The 16,787-nt window shown below is 43.5% G+C and overlaps 1 protein-coding gene across 3 annotated transcripts in view; it reads left to right on the forward strand.

The window, feature by feature from the left end:
* Window positions 1-1,072: 1,072 nt before the first annotated feature.
* MARCHF3 (membrane associated ring-CH-type finger 3) overlaps window positions 1,073-16,787 on the forward strand; it is a 146,535-nt gene continuing 130,820 nt past the window's right edge. For 2 of the 3 annotated variants that reach the window (XM_030566276.1, XM_030566275.1), the window contains exon 1: window positions 1,074-1,318. The gene's annotated coding sequence lies outside the window, so the exon portion shown is untranslated. Of the gene's footprint in view, window positions 1,319-16,787 lie in introns of all 3 variants that reach the window. The other variant, XM_030566277.1, reaches the window with a different exon arrangement.

Here is a 16,787-nt window from a genome sequence, read left to right on the forward strand (position 1 = left end):
TTTATCCCTCCCCAGGCACTCCTCCTCTTCCTAGCCCTCTGAAGAATATTTATAGGAGCAATTCCACTGTGAAATTTAACACTATAAAAACAATACCTTCTTACTTAACAGATGTGCTTCCCTTGGTGTATTTAGTCGTCTCTGTAACACAAGTTTGTATTACTTTATTACTCTTAATGCTGCAGAACCACACAGAAAAAATGGAGTAAACTGGAATCTCTTCTTTCTTGTGCATCATGCACAAAACTGTTTACTAGAGGCCAATTAGCTTGAATTCAGTGGAAGTGCACAGATGCAACTTTAGGGCATAATTTAACTAGCAGAAGCTTTATTGCAAGTGATGATGCAATAAAAGAAAAAAACCCAAATTGACTCTCAGAGGCCAGGCTGAGTTAAAAAAAAATATTCACTTGTTTTTACTGCAAGACTGGGTATTGAGAGACAATGACTGCAGAACCCCAGGGTACAATTTGCACAGTTGCATTACAGAGCAGAACTGCGCTACTAAGCTCGTTTCCTTGCACAGGTGTAAGAGATCAATCTCTTTAAAAAACATTTACATCCTCTTGCCACCCACCGCACCCCGCTTCGTGTTACGTATTTGTTTTGTTTCTTTGCAGAATAGCCTGATGGCCCTTTATGTCTTGCTTTTCCTTGCACATCTTTACAACTAAACCCGCTAGCCAAACCAGCCCCTGAAAGGCTACAAAATGGATTTGTGTAAATAATACATTGATCTGTTTACGTGCCTGGCCCTTTTATTGCTTGCTCGGCGGAGATGGAGATGCTGCAGCAGCAGGTCCTTTCAAGGCAGGGTTTGGTTTTCTGCCTTCTGGAGGCTTTAACCTGACGACTTCTCTCGGATGCGCCTCCGCTCGCTGGCCACCAGGGGTCCCAGACACGCGCTGCTTCCCAGCCGCTCTTTGTCCTGCTGCTTCCCCCGCGAGCCCGCCTCCCCATCCCCTTCGGAGCCCGCGGCTGGAGCTGGGGGAGGGAGGCGGCGGTCGCTGCCGACTAGTACAAGTGGCCGCCAGTCAGGAAGCAGAGCCACGCCCCCGACACTCTGCCCCGCCTCGCCGGCCGCGCTGCTCCAGCCCCCGCTGCTGTTCCACCTCGCTCGCTTAGCAGGTCAATGAATTGCCAGAGGCTTGAGGCTGGAGGAGCCCGGCCCTGGAGCCATCCTCGAATTCCTGCCTAGCAAACATGCGCCTCTGCACTTTCTCTGATTCCCTAGCCAGGAACGTAGCTGCTTGAGAAGTTGGAAAAACCAGGAGGACTTACAGGGGCGTGTAAAGCAATCCGCAGCTACAAAAGGAGGGTGAGTGTGCACGGTGTGCAGTGAGCTCTGCTCCCACCTAGGCTGAGTTCTCGGTGGGCATGAAGTGTGCGCGTCTGTCCCTCGGGGTATAGGCTCTGTGAGCTCAAAATCCAAGAGGATAGTAGAACTCGCCCCTGTAAAAGGTGGCCCCATCTGAAACTTGGTGGGCAATACAAGCTGAAGTATTTTTTTGAAATACTAATGCGTGAAAATGTCTGTTGGAGGTCTCGCTCTTTAAATGATCCATCTCTAAACCAACAATTACTTGTTTGTTTTCTTGACTGCCCCGTTGCCCACGGGTAACTCAAAACAATGTAGTTCATATTCCAAGCCACAAGCAATGACAATATGGAGTACACTGGATTTCGATAAATAATAAAAATGTAAATAAAGTCACAGCATGAAAATGAAGCTAATAACTTCTGTACAGATAATTATGTTTAATGTGGATTTTTAGCAGAGAGTTATATGTAGTAGGGACACATCCAAATACTTTAGACCAGGTAGGATTCTCGAATAACAGTCTAGTTTACTAGGGAATTATTACAGTTTGCCTTTTGTAACTTACAATTTAAAAAAGCAACAACAATCAAGGAAACTATTTAAATACACAACTGTGAAACAAACAAATATATATTATAGCCACACACTACATATACATATGTACCCACACAAAACATGTACACACAACCATATGCTACAAAGACAATTTATATATTTAAGTCATTGAAATGTACAAATAAGTCATAATATTGCAACATTTGAAGTTGCAACACAAATTAAAAGCTACAGTACTCAAGGTTTAGTCTCATACGGCATCCCTAACTCATACTTGTGTATTTTTCTACCCCTAGGATAGGGAGAGCTATGAATACAGTTTATGGAAAAATATGGCTACAATATTCACACCTTTGTTTTCTGTTTATGATTTTGTGTGGGTCTACAGTATTTCTATGTTCATATGTGATATTATACATATGCACAGTGGTTCCGTTTTAGAATTCCTGTATAGTTTCTTGTTGACTGCAAGTTTCACTGTTCTTTTTAAATATAGAGATCATTATCTGTATATATGTCTCCGTGCATGAAAATTCGTTTTGTGTACATATCACATTGACTTCACAGGAGCATTATATAATACAAATGTGGTTTTTGGTTGTGTGGGCATGAAAATGTGATAGAAAAGTCAGTCTTGAACTACCCCTGGACAGAGGGGAAAGGAGAGGCAAGCTAGCAATGTATATTGTGTGTGGTCTTCTCTCTGTGTGTGCATGCATCTGAGTCTGTCTGAGTCACTCTGTGTCCATGAACTTTACAAACATTCAGTTCAATACCATTCAGTGCAGATTCCAGTTGCTGGTTTACAGCCAAGCAGCCAGCCAGCCAACCCACCTGTTAAAATATAACATGTCCATTCCAGTCAAAGCACTTGGAAAAGCAACAAAATAACAATAAGAATTAATGTTATCTTAACACAAGGCATGTGTATTCACTTCTGCCTTGATGTACCATAATGGAAAATGAAGTCTTTGCGTGTAAGCCAAATTGCATTTTATTAGAGGCTTGAATTAGTGACTGGTCTGTTGTGGGTTTATTTGGGCAGAGAATTGAGAGTCCACATAAATGAAATATAATTTGACATATACACAACTTAATTTTTACTTGGATAACAATGCTGTATCTATATCAAGACTGATTTCTACTTCTGTTTTTTCATAATATACTGATGTGTAATTTTAATTTTATTACCAGAAAAAATTGCAACAGAAATAAACAAGGGTTTATTAAAGTGACTGTTCCAGCAGCTACAGTTAAGGCTTCTTCAGCAATTCCATTGCAAAACCAATTCTTCACACACTTAAAAATACCTCACATATCTTGAGTCTCAGTGTAGCAACACTGTGCCCTTTTTTATGACTTAATCTTTATACAGTGGTTTAAAGATGTAAAGAGCTATGTATGTGTTAAATATTGCTGTCTATGACATTTTAAAAAATAGTTTGATTTAAATTTCAACAAGTTTTAAATGTACCAGTTTAACACTCTCTTGCACTCACCTTTAAAAATGGTTTAGACATTTAAAAAAAAAAGTTAAGGGAAAATAGTTTGACAAACAGTAACTACAGCACATGCTGAAATCTAACCACTTCAAGAATCCCTAAGCTGTGTAAAGCAAGAGCTATCTAAGGCTATGTGTACACTGCACTTTTTCTGGTAAAACTTTTTGTCAGTCAGGGGTGTGGAAACTCCCCCCCAAGCTCTGATTGACAAAAGTTTTACCCACAAGAAGCACCGGCGTAGCCAGCGCATCTACTGACCAAGATACCACTCCTTGTTGAGGGTGGTTTATTTTGTCCATGGGAGAGCGCTCTCCTGCCTACAAAAAGTGGCTCCACTGTGTATCTTACAGCGGCACAGCTGTGCTGCTCTAAGGTGCGCAGTGGGGGCATAGCCTTACAAGAAGCAAAGTTGTAATTTTTTTCGTGAGGATACTTAAGGCCTAGCTAATGCCCATTGAAGTAAGTAGAAAGACACTCATTCATCAGTGGGCTTTGGATCAGGCTGTTAATACACTTAGAATACCAGAACCCACCTAGTGCTAATCCTGTGAAGAGACTGATATGGACAAATTCCTGCACTTGTGCTGATCCTCACTGATTTCATTGGGGCTTTGTGTGATGCAAGGGGTCTGACTGCACTGAGCTTGTTGCAGGATCGGGGTCTGCCTAATCTAAATGTACTTGTGCGGTCAACAGGACTAGTCTTTGAGATGCCATTACATCTCAGTTGGACACTGTATAATGGCTAATACTATTTACAACTTGTAGTGGCTTGGTGTTCAGAAAGTTGTCCGTTACAGTCTGTCACATCAAGCAATCCACTGTAACTATTCTTTTCATGCGTCTGATGAAGTGGGTATTCACCCACGAAAGCTTATGCTCCAATACATTTGTTAGCCTATAAGGTGCCACAGGACTCTTTGTTGCTTTTTACAGATCCAGACTAACACAGCTACCCCTCTGATACTCTTTTCATGTAAGTGGCTATTTTAGCAAAAGTCAAAATAATATGGATGGATGATAAGAGTCTTTAAACTCCCAAGTGATGGACTTCACTGACCTCAATGGAGTAGTCTGGAGTTAATTTAGGCAATACCCACTTTAACTCCATTAGGGCCCAGTTCTGCAAGATGTGGATTCAAAAATCCATTGACTTTAAGGCCAGAAGGGACCATTGTTATCATCTAGTCTGACCACCTGCATAACTGAGGGCACAGAGTTTTAGCCAGTAATTTCTACATTGGGCTCATAACTTCTGTTTAAGGAGTGCCTTCACTTGCCTCTCATGTCAGTGGAAATTAAAGGGTGCTCAGTATCACACCACTCTTTTGCGGGTTTGAGCACTAAATGAGTATTAAAAATCCAATCTTTCACAGATCTGTCATTCAATCAGAGCTGTTCTGGCATATCATAATTGTGCATATAACTCCCATTAAAGTGTATGAACACAGTCACACTTCTTGTGGGATGTACACTGGAGAGATCCTCCTGCTTCCACCTCAGGAATGAGGACCGAAGCCTGGGACTGCCAAGAAGGGAAAGAAGTGACTGCTGGAACTGGGATAGGAGGACTCCGCTCTTAGAGTACTGTCCCAATCCACAATTCTAAAATGGCACCCAGCTGCCTACCTTTTGGTTTTCATGCCACTCCTTCCACTCTTGTTGAATTCTGCTCATCACTGAGTAGCAGTAAGATTCCGGGGGTCTTTCTGACTTCACATGGCTGGTGCTTTTGGTAGTAGGAGGGGAAAACACCTTGGGCCTGATTGTGATCTCACATGTGTAAAACTGGTAAAAGTCTATGGCATTACTCCTGATTTACTTCAGGGAAGAGGAGAGTCTGGATCCTTGTATTTCATGGTTTCTGTGACAGATATTGTCACAGCCCCAGCCATCAACTGGGAAAAGAACGCTGAAGCTGTAAAATAAAATTGACTATACAATTGTACCTCAAGGCAAACATTTTCTGTAGTGGCCTCTGCTTCTGGGTGCCTAACCCCAGACTCCAATTAAATTCAGTGGTGTGAATGCTCAACACCTTTGAAAATTAGGCTCATGGTGTCTCAGTTTGCTGCGCCACCGTAGTGCATCATGGGAGATGTAGTCCTGCCCAGCTGCTGAGCACATGGGGAGAATGAAGACATGAGGAACTTGAAACTACAAATCTCATGATGCACTGCAAGGCTCAGACAGACACAGCAGTTAAAAAGTTGCTCTGAAACTAAAGGTTTTGTTCCAGGTCAACAAACAACTGAAATGTTTCAATTTGGGACTGTCAAAACAATGAAAACTGTTTTGACATTTCCTACTTGAATTTTTTTTAACTTCTCATTCCACCCAAAATTTCAATATCAAGAAAACAGATGTCAAAATATTGGAATGCCCTATGAAATGGAAATTTCAGGTTTTGATTCTCTCTATAATTAACATATCAGAGCTGGGGAAAAGAAATTCTCAAGTCTTACGCAAGAAACAGGATATTTTTTAAAATAGTTAGACTGCCACCAAGCAAGCCAATATATTTTTTATGCTAAATGCCTGCCCTATTGCACTCCGTTGTTCTGATGAATTCAATGGGACTACACAAATACTTAAAGTTAAGCATGTGCTTACGTGCTGTGCTGGCTTAAGGCTTTAATCTTTGATGTTGCAGTAGAAAGGGAGACTGGATTGGAACTGAAAAAAAAATCAGTGTTTTCAAGTCAATAAATAGATGGCATTATATAATTATAACTGATAATTAACTATGGGTAACTAGCCCAGCGGTTCCCAACGAGGGACTGTGGTGGCGGTTAAGCATCCGCTGAAATGCCGCCAAATTTCGGCGGCATTTCAGCGGCGACGCCTCTTGATGATGGCAAGCGGTGTCATTGAGAGCTGTCGCCGCTGAATTTCAGTGGCATTTCGGCAGATGCGCGACCGCCAGCCAGGACACGGTCGCATTTAGATGCCTGTGCGGGCACCACATTGGGGCCTGTTGCACTAGCCCTTTTTCCGTCACCTGTTACTTTACACTTGCATGCATTTAAGTTCAGTAAGAAAAGCGAAGGAGGATTGTGGGTGCTTGTCTGCAGGAAAAGTACAGCAGATGGAAAATTTAATACAAAGAAGGTGAGAAATAACTAATAAAATGTCAGCTGAATTAACAAGATGCATGTGGGTGTGTGCTAGGCTGTAATTCATTGGTACATGTTCTACTTCATATTGTATATACAAACGTATATTTTTCTTGTGTGTTCTGGGGCTAACTAGCTGAACAATGTCTAAGAAGCAGCAACAGAACTACATCCTGTCAACTTTTAGAATTAAGAGAAAACTCTCAATGGTAGCAATCCAGATCAATATTCCTCTGCTATACTCACATTCTTTTTCCTGCCTCATATTTTTTGTATCTATTTTTAAAATACATATGTTTATGAAGTTTGCCACAATGAGTCTCCTGGGTTTACTCTTCTTGGCTGGAGCCTTCTTTAGAGTAATACGTCATCAGATCGCCATTGATATAGTTATATTATATCTAATCTTTGCATGCAAGCAACCATATTTTCAAGCATATATGTACTTTCTAAAGTTGAAATGTATATCTTAGAAAGAGTTTGATTATATCTGCTGCAGGAAAGGAAGAGGTAGTAATTTATATGAATTCCAAACCTGGATTCCAAAGTGTATTGAAAGAAAGAGAGTAGACTTTGTATTGGTCTTCAGGCATTTTGCTATAAAAAAGTGGTGGTATGGTTTTTCCAAAATATTCAGCCTTTCCTCCCCCTGCAAAAAACAAACAACAAAACTAAAAAAACCCAAACACTTTTTCAAAAGAGTTCTGCTCCTATTTATGTATCTACATGAAGTAGCCAGATTTTTAATAGTGTTCAGTTCCCAATGGAAAAAACACAATATTCAGTGAGAGGTAAGAATGAAATAAGCAATGTGGTGAGGTCAGTTTTCAAAGTGAAAGTTTTTTGTAGACCTCTTTATTAAATGTAAATGTGAATTGAGGTGATTGCATGCTCTTTGAACCTCTTCTTTATTTCCTGATCCATTAATAGATTCTGGGTTAGAGTGATGAGGTGGGAGGCTCTGGTAGGATGGATTTTCTTCTCTTGCCCGTTTTTGTTTGCCCTTCATTCCCTTGACCCCACGATCCCTTTTTCACTCTTCTCCTGTGCCTCCCTTGTTCCTTCTTCTGCATGGTTATCATTCTATTCTCATTTCCCTCTTTTACCCTCTCTCCCCCTTGCTTTCCCTTTTCCTTTTTTCCTTACTCTGTTTCCTCTAGTTTTCTGCAACACTCGTTGGTCTTAATCAGTTTTCTCATCACTCTAGCCCTCTCTGTTAGGTTTTACATCACTCCCATCACTTACTAGCAGGACTCTCGTGACTCTACCAAAGCCCTTTGCTAAATTACCTCCAATGCATAGTTGATCTTGGTCTCCAGCTGCATATGAAATATTTAAAGCTAATAAAGAACTGTCAGTGTTAATAAAGAAAAAGACTCCAGCCCCACAACATAGACTATATCCTTTCTACTCTGTAATCACTCCCACCTCAGGCAAAGGGATTGGCCTTGAACAGAGACCTGAAGGTCAGCATCCAGGATCTGTCTAAGCAGTGAGAGGGAAGTAAATTTTAGAGCCAGTGATCTACCATTGAGAATGCCTGGTCTCCTGATTGTGGTTTATGGTGGCACATAGGAAAAAGGGAAGTGAGGGGGCTCCTCAGGTAGCCTTGACCCAAACCATTTAGGACTTTATAGATCACTGTCAACTCCTTTATTGCACTTAGAAACAAGTCACGAATGCAAATAGGAAGTCAGTACAATTTTTGGAGAAATATTGTAATACGCTTCCTGTGGCCACCACTACCAAGCTGTATTCTGCAGCATCAAAAGAGTCTTTAAAGGTAGTTCCATGTAGGGTGCACTGCAGCAGCCCAATCTGGAGGTTACAGAATGTTAAATTGCTATAGCTAGGTCCACATCAGAGAAAAGTAGTTGTAAGTACCTTACTAGACCTACATGAAGTGAGGCACTCTTGGCCACCTCCTGGGAAAACAGGAGTAGCTGGGATCCAAAATTTCTCTAGGATCATCTAGGACAGTGGTTCTCAAACTTTTGTAGTGGTGACCCCTTTCACATAGCAAGCCTCTGAGCGTGACCCCCCCCTCCCCCAATAAATTAAGAACACTTTTTTATATATTTAACACTATTATAAATGCTGGAGGCAAAGCGGGATTTAGGGTGGAGGCTGAAAGCTCATGATCCCACAGGTGATAACCCCCTGGGAGTCCCAACTCTCAGTTTGAGAACCCCTGGTCTAGGGAAAACCCCATCAGTGCCAGAGAGAGGGACAAATTAATTCTTTTAGTTAGTCTATGAGCTGGGCTACAGAGTTCGGGCCATCTCTCTTTACCCTCACTGATATAACCCCCACAGATATGAATAGAATTTTTGTGCAAACCTTGTTTCTCTTATGTCCCCTGTCCCACTTTATTTCTGCACAGCTGTCTTTTTTTAATCATTTTCTCCTTTCAGCAGTGTGATACTTTGTAAGTCTTTATGATATATATACAATTGCATACAGAGGCCCAGTAGGAGCAAGCGCTGTTGTGCTAGACACTGCGAAATCATCTGAGGAGGCAGTCCATGCCCCCCAGAGTTTCCAATTGAAAAAGATAAGTGCCACATGGAGAGGAGAAAAACACCACACACAATTATATAATTGCAAAAATGTTATAGATAAAATGCCAACCATTTCCATCTTCCTATTAACCTGGCCACCTTACATTTGCTGATTACCCCCCCACCCTCCCAGGTGTCATGTAAAGATGGGACTTGCAGAGGGGTAATGGCTTTACGGGGCAGGGGCCCATCTCATATGTAACAGACAGCATGGAAAAAGTCAGAGATACCTTTGTGAGAAACTGACATGGACAGATGAAACTGGTGTAGTAGAGGATACAGTAGAACCTCAGAGTTAGGAACATCACAGTTACGAATTGAGTAGTCAACGACGCATCTCATTTGGAATCAGAAGCACTGTATGCAATCAGGCACCAACAGAGTGTTGTTGTTGTTGTTGTTTTTTAAAGGCAAATACAACACAGTACTGTGTTAAATGGGAATGGAGGTTGTTCGTAACTCTGAGGTTCTGCTATGCTATTATGACAACAGCAGACTTAGGCCTGGTCTACACTATGTGTTTAAACCAAATTTAGCAGCGTTAAACCGATTTAACCCTGTACCAGTCCACACAACTAAGCCCTTTATATCGATATAAAGGGCTCTTTAAATCGATTTCTGTACTCCTCGATGAGAGGAGTAGCGCTGAAATCGGTATTGCCATGTCGGATTAGGGTTAGTGTGGCCACAAGTCGACGGTATTGGCCTCCGGGCAGTATCCCACAGTGCACCATTGTGACCGCTCTGGAAAGCAATCTGAACTCGGATGCACTGGCCAGGTAGACAGGAAAAGCCCCACGAACTTTTGAATTTCATTTCCTGTTTGTCCAGCATGGAGCTCTGATCAGCACGGGTGGCGATGCAGTTCCAAATACAAAAAGAGCTCCAGCATGGACCGTACGGGAGATACTGGATCTGATTGCTCTATGGGGAAACATACAAACAAAATGTATCTGTTCTATCAGAGCTCCATTACAGAAGACGAAATGACAAAGCATTTGAAAAAATCTCCAGGCTATGATAGACAGAGGCCATAGCACAGTGCTGTGTGACAAGTGTAACGGAAAGCCAAAGAATCAAATGGATGCTCATGGAGGGAGGGAGGGGGTACTGAGGACTCCAGCTATCCCACATTTCCCGCAGTCTCCAAAAAGCATTTGCATTCTTGGCTGAGCTCCCAGTGCGTGAAGGGTCAAAAACATTTTCCCGGGTGTTTCAGGGTATATGTTGTCAATTTACACCCTTTCCCCCCCGAAAGAAAAGGGGAAAAAAATGTTTCTTGCCTTTTTTCAATGTCACCCTATGTCTACTGCATGCTGCTGGTAGATGGGGTGCTGCAGCGCTGAACACCAGCATCCCCTTCCTGGTGGCAGACGGTACAATGTGACTGCTATCCATTGTCATCATCAGGCCGTGAGTGCTCCTGGTTGGCCTGGGTAAAAATGGAAATGACTCCTGGTCATTCCCGGCAGATGGTACAGAATGCCTGGTAACCGTCTTCATCATAGCAACTGGAGGCTGAGCTCCATCAGCCCCCGCCCCCCTTTCATGTCTAAAGAAAAGATTCTGTATTGCCTGGACTATCATAGCAGCTGGAGGCTTCCTCCCCCTCATTTTATCTCACTAAAAAGTCAGTGTTTCTTCTTCTTGCATTTTTTATTACTTCGTCATGCAAGTGGGGGGACACTGCCATGGTAGCCCAGGGGGGTTGGGGGAGGAGGGAAGCAACGGGTGGGGTTGTTGCAGGGACACCCCCTAGAATGGCATGCAGCTCATCATTTCTGCGGGATTGTGGAGCTCTGACATGGAGCGACTGTGCTCTCTGGTTCTCTAGTACACTTGCCCCATATTCTAGGCAGGACTGACTCTATTTTTAGACAAAACATAAAGAAGGGAATGACCCAGGGAGTCATTCCCATTTTTGTCCATGCACCTCCGGCCGACCTCATCGAGGCCAGCCAGGAGCACCCATGACAGCAGCAGATGGTACAGAACGACTGATAACCATCACCTCATTGCCAATATACAACGGCATGGCAGACGGTGCAATAGGGATGGTAACCGTCTCTGCTACCTTGCAAAGCAAATGAATGCTGCTGTGTAGCACTGCAGTACCACGTCTGTCAGCAGCATCCAGTACTCATACAGTGACAGTGACAAAAGGCAAAACGGGCTCCATGGTTGCCATGTTATGGCATCTGCCAGATCAATCCAGAGAAAAATTGCACAAAATGATTGTCTGCAGTTTGCTTTCACTGAGGAAGGATTGAGTGATGACATTTACCCAGAATCACCTGCGACACTGTTTTTGCATTGGGATCTCAACCCAGAATTCCAATGGGCGGGGGAGACTGCGGGAATGATCAGATAGCTACGGGATAGCTACCCACAGTGCAACACTCCGGAAATCGACTCTAGCCTCGTTAATGGACGCACACTGCCGAATTAATGTGCTTAGTGTGGCCATGTGCACTCGACTTTATACAATCTGTTTTACAAAACCGGTTTATGAAAATCGGAATAATCCCATAGTGTAGACATACCCTTAGGTCCTCCTTTGGTCTCTTCTTCTGATAGCTATTTTTTTGCAGGGATTGGACCAATTTGCTGTTTTGTGGTAATTTGATTTCCTAATCCCATGGCCGTTTGTCAATCTCAGTTTGCATTCTCTCTGAATTTCCCTCTCATATCATTGAGGCAAGTGAGCAGTTAGCCAACATCACCCTTTAGGAACTCTTAACACCAGTATTCTAGAATGAAGTCCCCTCCTCCCCTAATGTATTCTAGCCAAGTATTCCAACAAGTCTCTTAACTAACTGTTTCCAAGAGAGCTGATAGATTTAAGAGACTCCAGTATTCAGTGAACACTTGCATCGTGTTTAGAACACTAAGTGATGTGTCCATATCATGCTGTATCACTTAGAGGCAAGCTTACCTATTATTGAATGAGCTGGAAATTTTCTTCCATGTTCATCTAGTATATTACAATCTAGTCTCCTCCAGTACATTTAGAGCCAGAATGAGTGAAACTGGACTAAGTCAAAGAGACGTTCATTTGTCCCCTCTTAAATTGGATCAGTTCCACCCAAAGTTGGATGTCCAGTTTGAATCTAATTGCTCTTAGCCACGAAACAAACATATCTCAGCGCAGAAAACATTCAACTCTGCTTCCAGGTTATACACCTTCAGAATCCATTCTGGTGACAAAGACACTTGATCAACACAACCTTGACCTTGGGATATGGGGCACCATGGAGTAGGATTATTGTTTGAGAGCCTGGGGTTTGAGTTTCTTGTGGTGGTAAGTATGGAGAGAGAAGGATGCTTAAAAAAGAAAATCACAAAACCCTCAAAAAAAATTTTTAAACATGTAAACTACCTGTTCCACAAATAAAAGGTATAATCCCCCCCCATTAGTCTAGTATCTGAACACTCACAATCTTTAATGTATGATTTTCTGTCCACAGCTATTGCTATCATTGCCTCTAAGCATACAGAAAAAGGAGAGTGAGGATTGGCATTCTGTTTGCAGGATTTGAGAGTAGACCTGACATCATGGGAGTAGCATGAAGAAAGTTCCCACATCTGTAGCAAATAGCTTAGTACTTAGAGCACTGTTCCAGGCCCTATACCAATGCCAGTAAGTTTTGTTTAAGTTTGAATTTGCTGTCGTACTGAACTTTTAAATACAGACCACAGTTACATAAACGTTAATAAATACATATGTTGTTGCAAACTCCTATTTAGCTGGGCACTGGATGTATTTCCTTTCTTGTAATTGCTGATTACCAACATGTGTGTCTCCCAAATCTCAGCTTTCTCCTCTTGAAGTCAGTCAGTTTGATTTCACTTATGTCACAAGCTAGCATTATCATCACACTCTCTCTTGCCCAGCTGTGAAATATAATGCCTGACACTGAATTCTAGCATCCCTGAAGAAAGCAGACAGGAGGAGTGCACCAGTCATCAAATATGTTCCTAATTACACCCAAATATTTTGATAATCAGCACTGAATGGGAAAGAGAACAAGCATATGTGAAAGAGGCTATGGTACTGTATGTACTAAGGAGCTAAAGCAGGGGTGGGCAAACTACAGCATGCGGGCCATGTCTGGCCCATCAGACTGTTTAATCTGGCCCTCAAGCTCCAGCCAGGGAGCGGGATCGGGGGCTCGCCCTGCTCCATGCATGCTGTGGCGCCACATGGCTCCTGGAAGCGGCGGCATATCCCCCTCGAGCACGTAAGGGCAGCTGGGGGCTCCACACGCTGTCCCTGCCCTAGTGCTGGCTCTGCGGCTCCCATTGGCCAGGAACTGCGTCCAATGGGAACTGCAGGGGTGGCACCTGCAGATGGGGCAGCGCACAGAGCTGCCTGGCCAGCGCTGTGCCTCCACCTAGGAGCTGGAGGGGGGATATGCTGCTGCTTCCAGGAGCTACTTGAGGTAAGCGCTGCCTAGAGCCTGTACTCCTGACTTCCTCCTGTGGCCCAACCCCCTTCCCCAGCCCTGATACCCCTTCTGCCCTCCGAACCCCTTGGTCCCAGCCCAGAGCACCCTCCTGCACTGCAAACCCCTCATCCCTAGCCTCACCCCAGAGCCTGCACCCCCAGCCAGACCCCTCATCCCCTGCCCCAACCTGGAGCCCCCTCCTGCACTGCAAACCCCTCAGCCCAGCCAGAGCCCCCTCCCCCACACCTCAATCCCCTGCCCCAGCCCGGAGCTCCCCGTGTACCCTGAACCCTCCTTTTCTGGTCCCACCCTGGAACCCACACTCCCAGCCCAGAGCCCATACCCCCTCCCACATGCCAACCCCCTGCCTCAGCCCAGAGCCCCCTCTCATACTCCAAACCCCTCTTCTCCAGCCCCAGCCCCCTCTTGCACCCCAAACCCCTCATCCCTGGACCCACCCCAGAGCCCATACCTCCAGCTGGAGCCCTCATCTCCTCCTGTATCCCAACCTCCCTACTCCAGCCTGGAGCCTCCTCTCACACCCTGAACTCCTCATTTCTGGCCCCACCCCAGAACTCGCACCGCCAGCCGGAGCTCTCACCCCCTCCCACATCCCAACCTCCAATTTTGTGAGCATTCATGTCCCCGCCATACAATTTCTGTACCCAGATGTGGCCCTCAGGCCAAAAAATTTGCCCACCCCTGAGCTAAAGCATCTTAATTTTTTTGATCCTTGCATTCTTTGTTTCTATAAATGCAAAATTTACAAGAAAATCTCTTAATTACTGCCTGTCACGAATCCTAGTGAGCATCTGCTCCTGAGCACCCTCTAGGACTGCTGGGGAAGGGGTGGCATGGTTACAAGCCTCTGTGCTGTGGATCTCTTGGGGCATGTTAAGCTTCTGAAGCCTCAGCAGGCTGCCTCTCTTGGGGCATGTGAAGCCTCAGCAGGCTGCCACACTGGTTCCTCCCTTGGTCTTTCTGGCTCCTTTCCTGGGCACTGACTCTCAGTCTGTTACCTCATCACAGAAATGGGGCTCCTTAGCCTCCAAAACTCGTCACTGATACCCAAGATATCCCAGTTACTTAAATACGCCTCTTTCCCAAAACTCCACCCCAAAGTTTCTGGTTGCAGAATAACTCCCGCAGGGGCATGCAACAGTTATGAAGAGGTGAACACGCACACACTCTGCTCCGTCTAATATCTCTAATCTTTTTTTATACTTAATCATGTCAAGTACAGAGGAGTTCAGATCATACAAAGCAACAAACACAAAATGCATGTTCCTGCCTCAGTTTTCTCACCAATCCAGGGCACCCTTGGGACTGGGATCTGAGTCCCTTGGGTTATCCCAAGTACTCGGGCCATCTGAGCTCAGGAAAGTGGTCAGGGCTGCCCTGGCCTATGAAGCTACTGCAGGCTGGGTGACCTCTCCCTGCTTGAACCCCTCAGCCAGCTTCTGTGACCCTGCTCTCTCTTTTGCCCTACACTTCCTTTTCCTGTCTGGTTCCCCCTATTTCTCTGTTTCTTTATTGCAACCCTACCTGGTCTCTTCTATTCTCCTCCTGGTAAGTTGCCACTGCTCATAACTTCCCCTCTCCCTCCAGAGGAACTAACTTTTTTAGCATAACCTTTCTGAGGTCTAAGTACAGTTGTTAACTGCTTAATATTTCCTGTTGTCCCTGTCTGGTGTATCTGCTCTAGGGCCAGACATACATATAGACACAGATGATAAAGCAGTTTTTCAAAATACAGCTTCCCAATATCAGTCAGAATTTAAAAGTTGTACTGATAGCCTCAATTCATCACACTGTTGTGGTTACATGAATAAATACCAATAATGTTAAACTTATTGCTCACTTGTAATGTTCTGTTTTTCTAATATCTTAATTAGGGCTGAACAGTTGAATCTAGCAGTAATGCCAAAAGAGCTGTTCTATAAATTGAGGGTAAGAAGCTAAAATTATTTTCTGAGCATAGAGGTCATATTCCTCACAAGTTATTCTTCCGGAAATATCTTTTTTTCTTAGAAGTATAAGCTGATTTCTTACTTAATTATTCTACAAAAATTAGGAGCCTAAAATCATTTTTAATAATGGACAAGAGCAAATATGTTTTTCCAAAACCCTGACAGAAATTGAGTCTTCTTGTTCCCACTCGCCTTCCTAGGTGTGTTGCCAAAAAGGGCTGTACAAACTACTGGCAGTGTGTTACCCATGTCAGTCAGGGCACCCCTGATGGGAGTGCTTAGTGAACCACCCTCTTCTTCATTAAAAGCAGACCTCTCAGTGACCTCAGTAGAAATGGGATAAGACTTTCAACTTCTGAGAGAGGCAGTGTTCAAATGCCCATACTTAGTTTATATAATGAGAGACATCATGTTATTTTATTTTATTTCAAAACACACCTCTACCTCGATACAACGCTGTCCTTGGGAGCCAAAAAAATCTTACCGTGTTATATTGAACTTGCTTTGATCCACTGGAGTGTGCAGCGCCGCCCCCCTGGAGCACTGCTTTACTGCGTTATATCCAAATTCGTGTTATATCGGGTGGCGTTATATTGAGGTAGCGGTGTACTTTAAATATTTTATTGTATATTCATGTCATATTAGAGGCAGTTCAATAAAAGGTTAACACAAACAATTTTCTTTGTATACATTTTCTGGGGAGAGTTCACTACCATTAATACTTGTAACATACACAGATTTAAAATATAGTTTCCTATATTCCTGTTGAATGATATTTGGAAAAAACATATAGACATCAGAGAAGTGATTAAAAACAATTTGTTTTTGCTAAAGATGGCTTCAGCTTGCACATTTTGTGTGTGTGTGTGTGTGTATATATACACACACACACACACACATATATATAATGGATGAATGCAGTAAGAAGGCTGCATATGGTTCAACAGAGAAAAATTCTCCCAAGGCTATGTGGATGGTAAACTGCATGAGTGTATAGAAAATGTATAGCAGAAGCAGTTGCAATTAGAAAGAATCCATAATAGTTAGACATGCATAGTTGAAATACTTCTCAAGTAATATGAGTGAGGCTCTTCTGGTACAGCCGGAGCTGGGCATGTGCTTTTCAGTGTGTGAATACTGTGCTAGAAAGCTCCTTTATGATTCACAAAAACAGCTGCTTTAGAGCTGGAGTGGCTGCAGAGTTTTTGCAATTCATTTAATAGGTATATCACAGGCTGCTCCCATCTGTTTTGAAGATTTGACCAGTGGCAGTGACAAGGAAATACACAGTGGTGTTGTTCATTCAGAGTGAAT

This window comes from Gopherus evgoodei, chromosome 6 (assembly GCF_007399415.2).
Source record: "Gopherus evgoodei ecotype Sinaloan lineage chromosome 6, rGopEvg1_v1.p, whole genome shotgun sequence".
In the NCBI taxonomy this organism is placed as follows: Eukaryota; Metazoa; Chordata; order Testudines; family Testudinidae; genus Gopherus; species Gopherus evgoodei.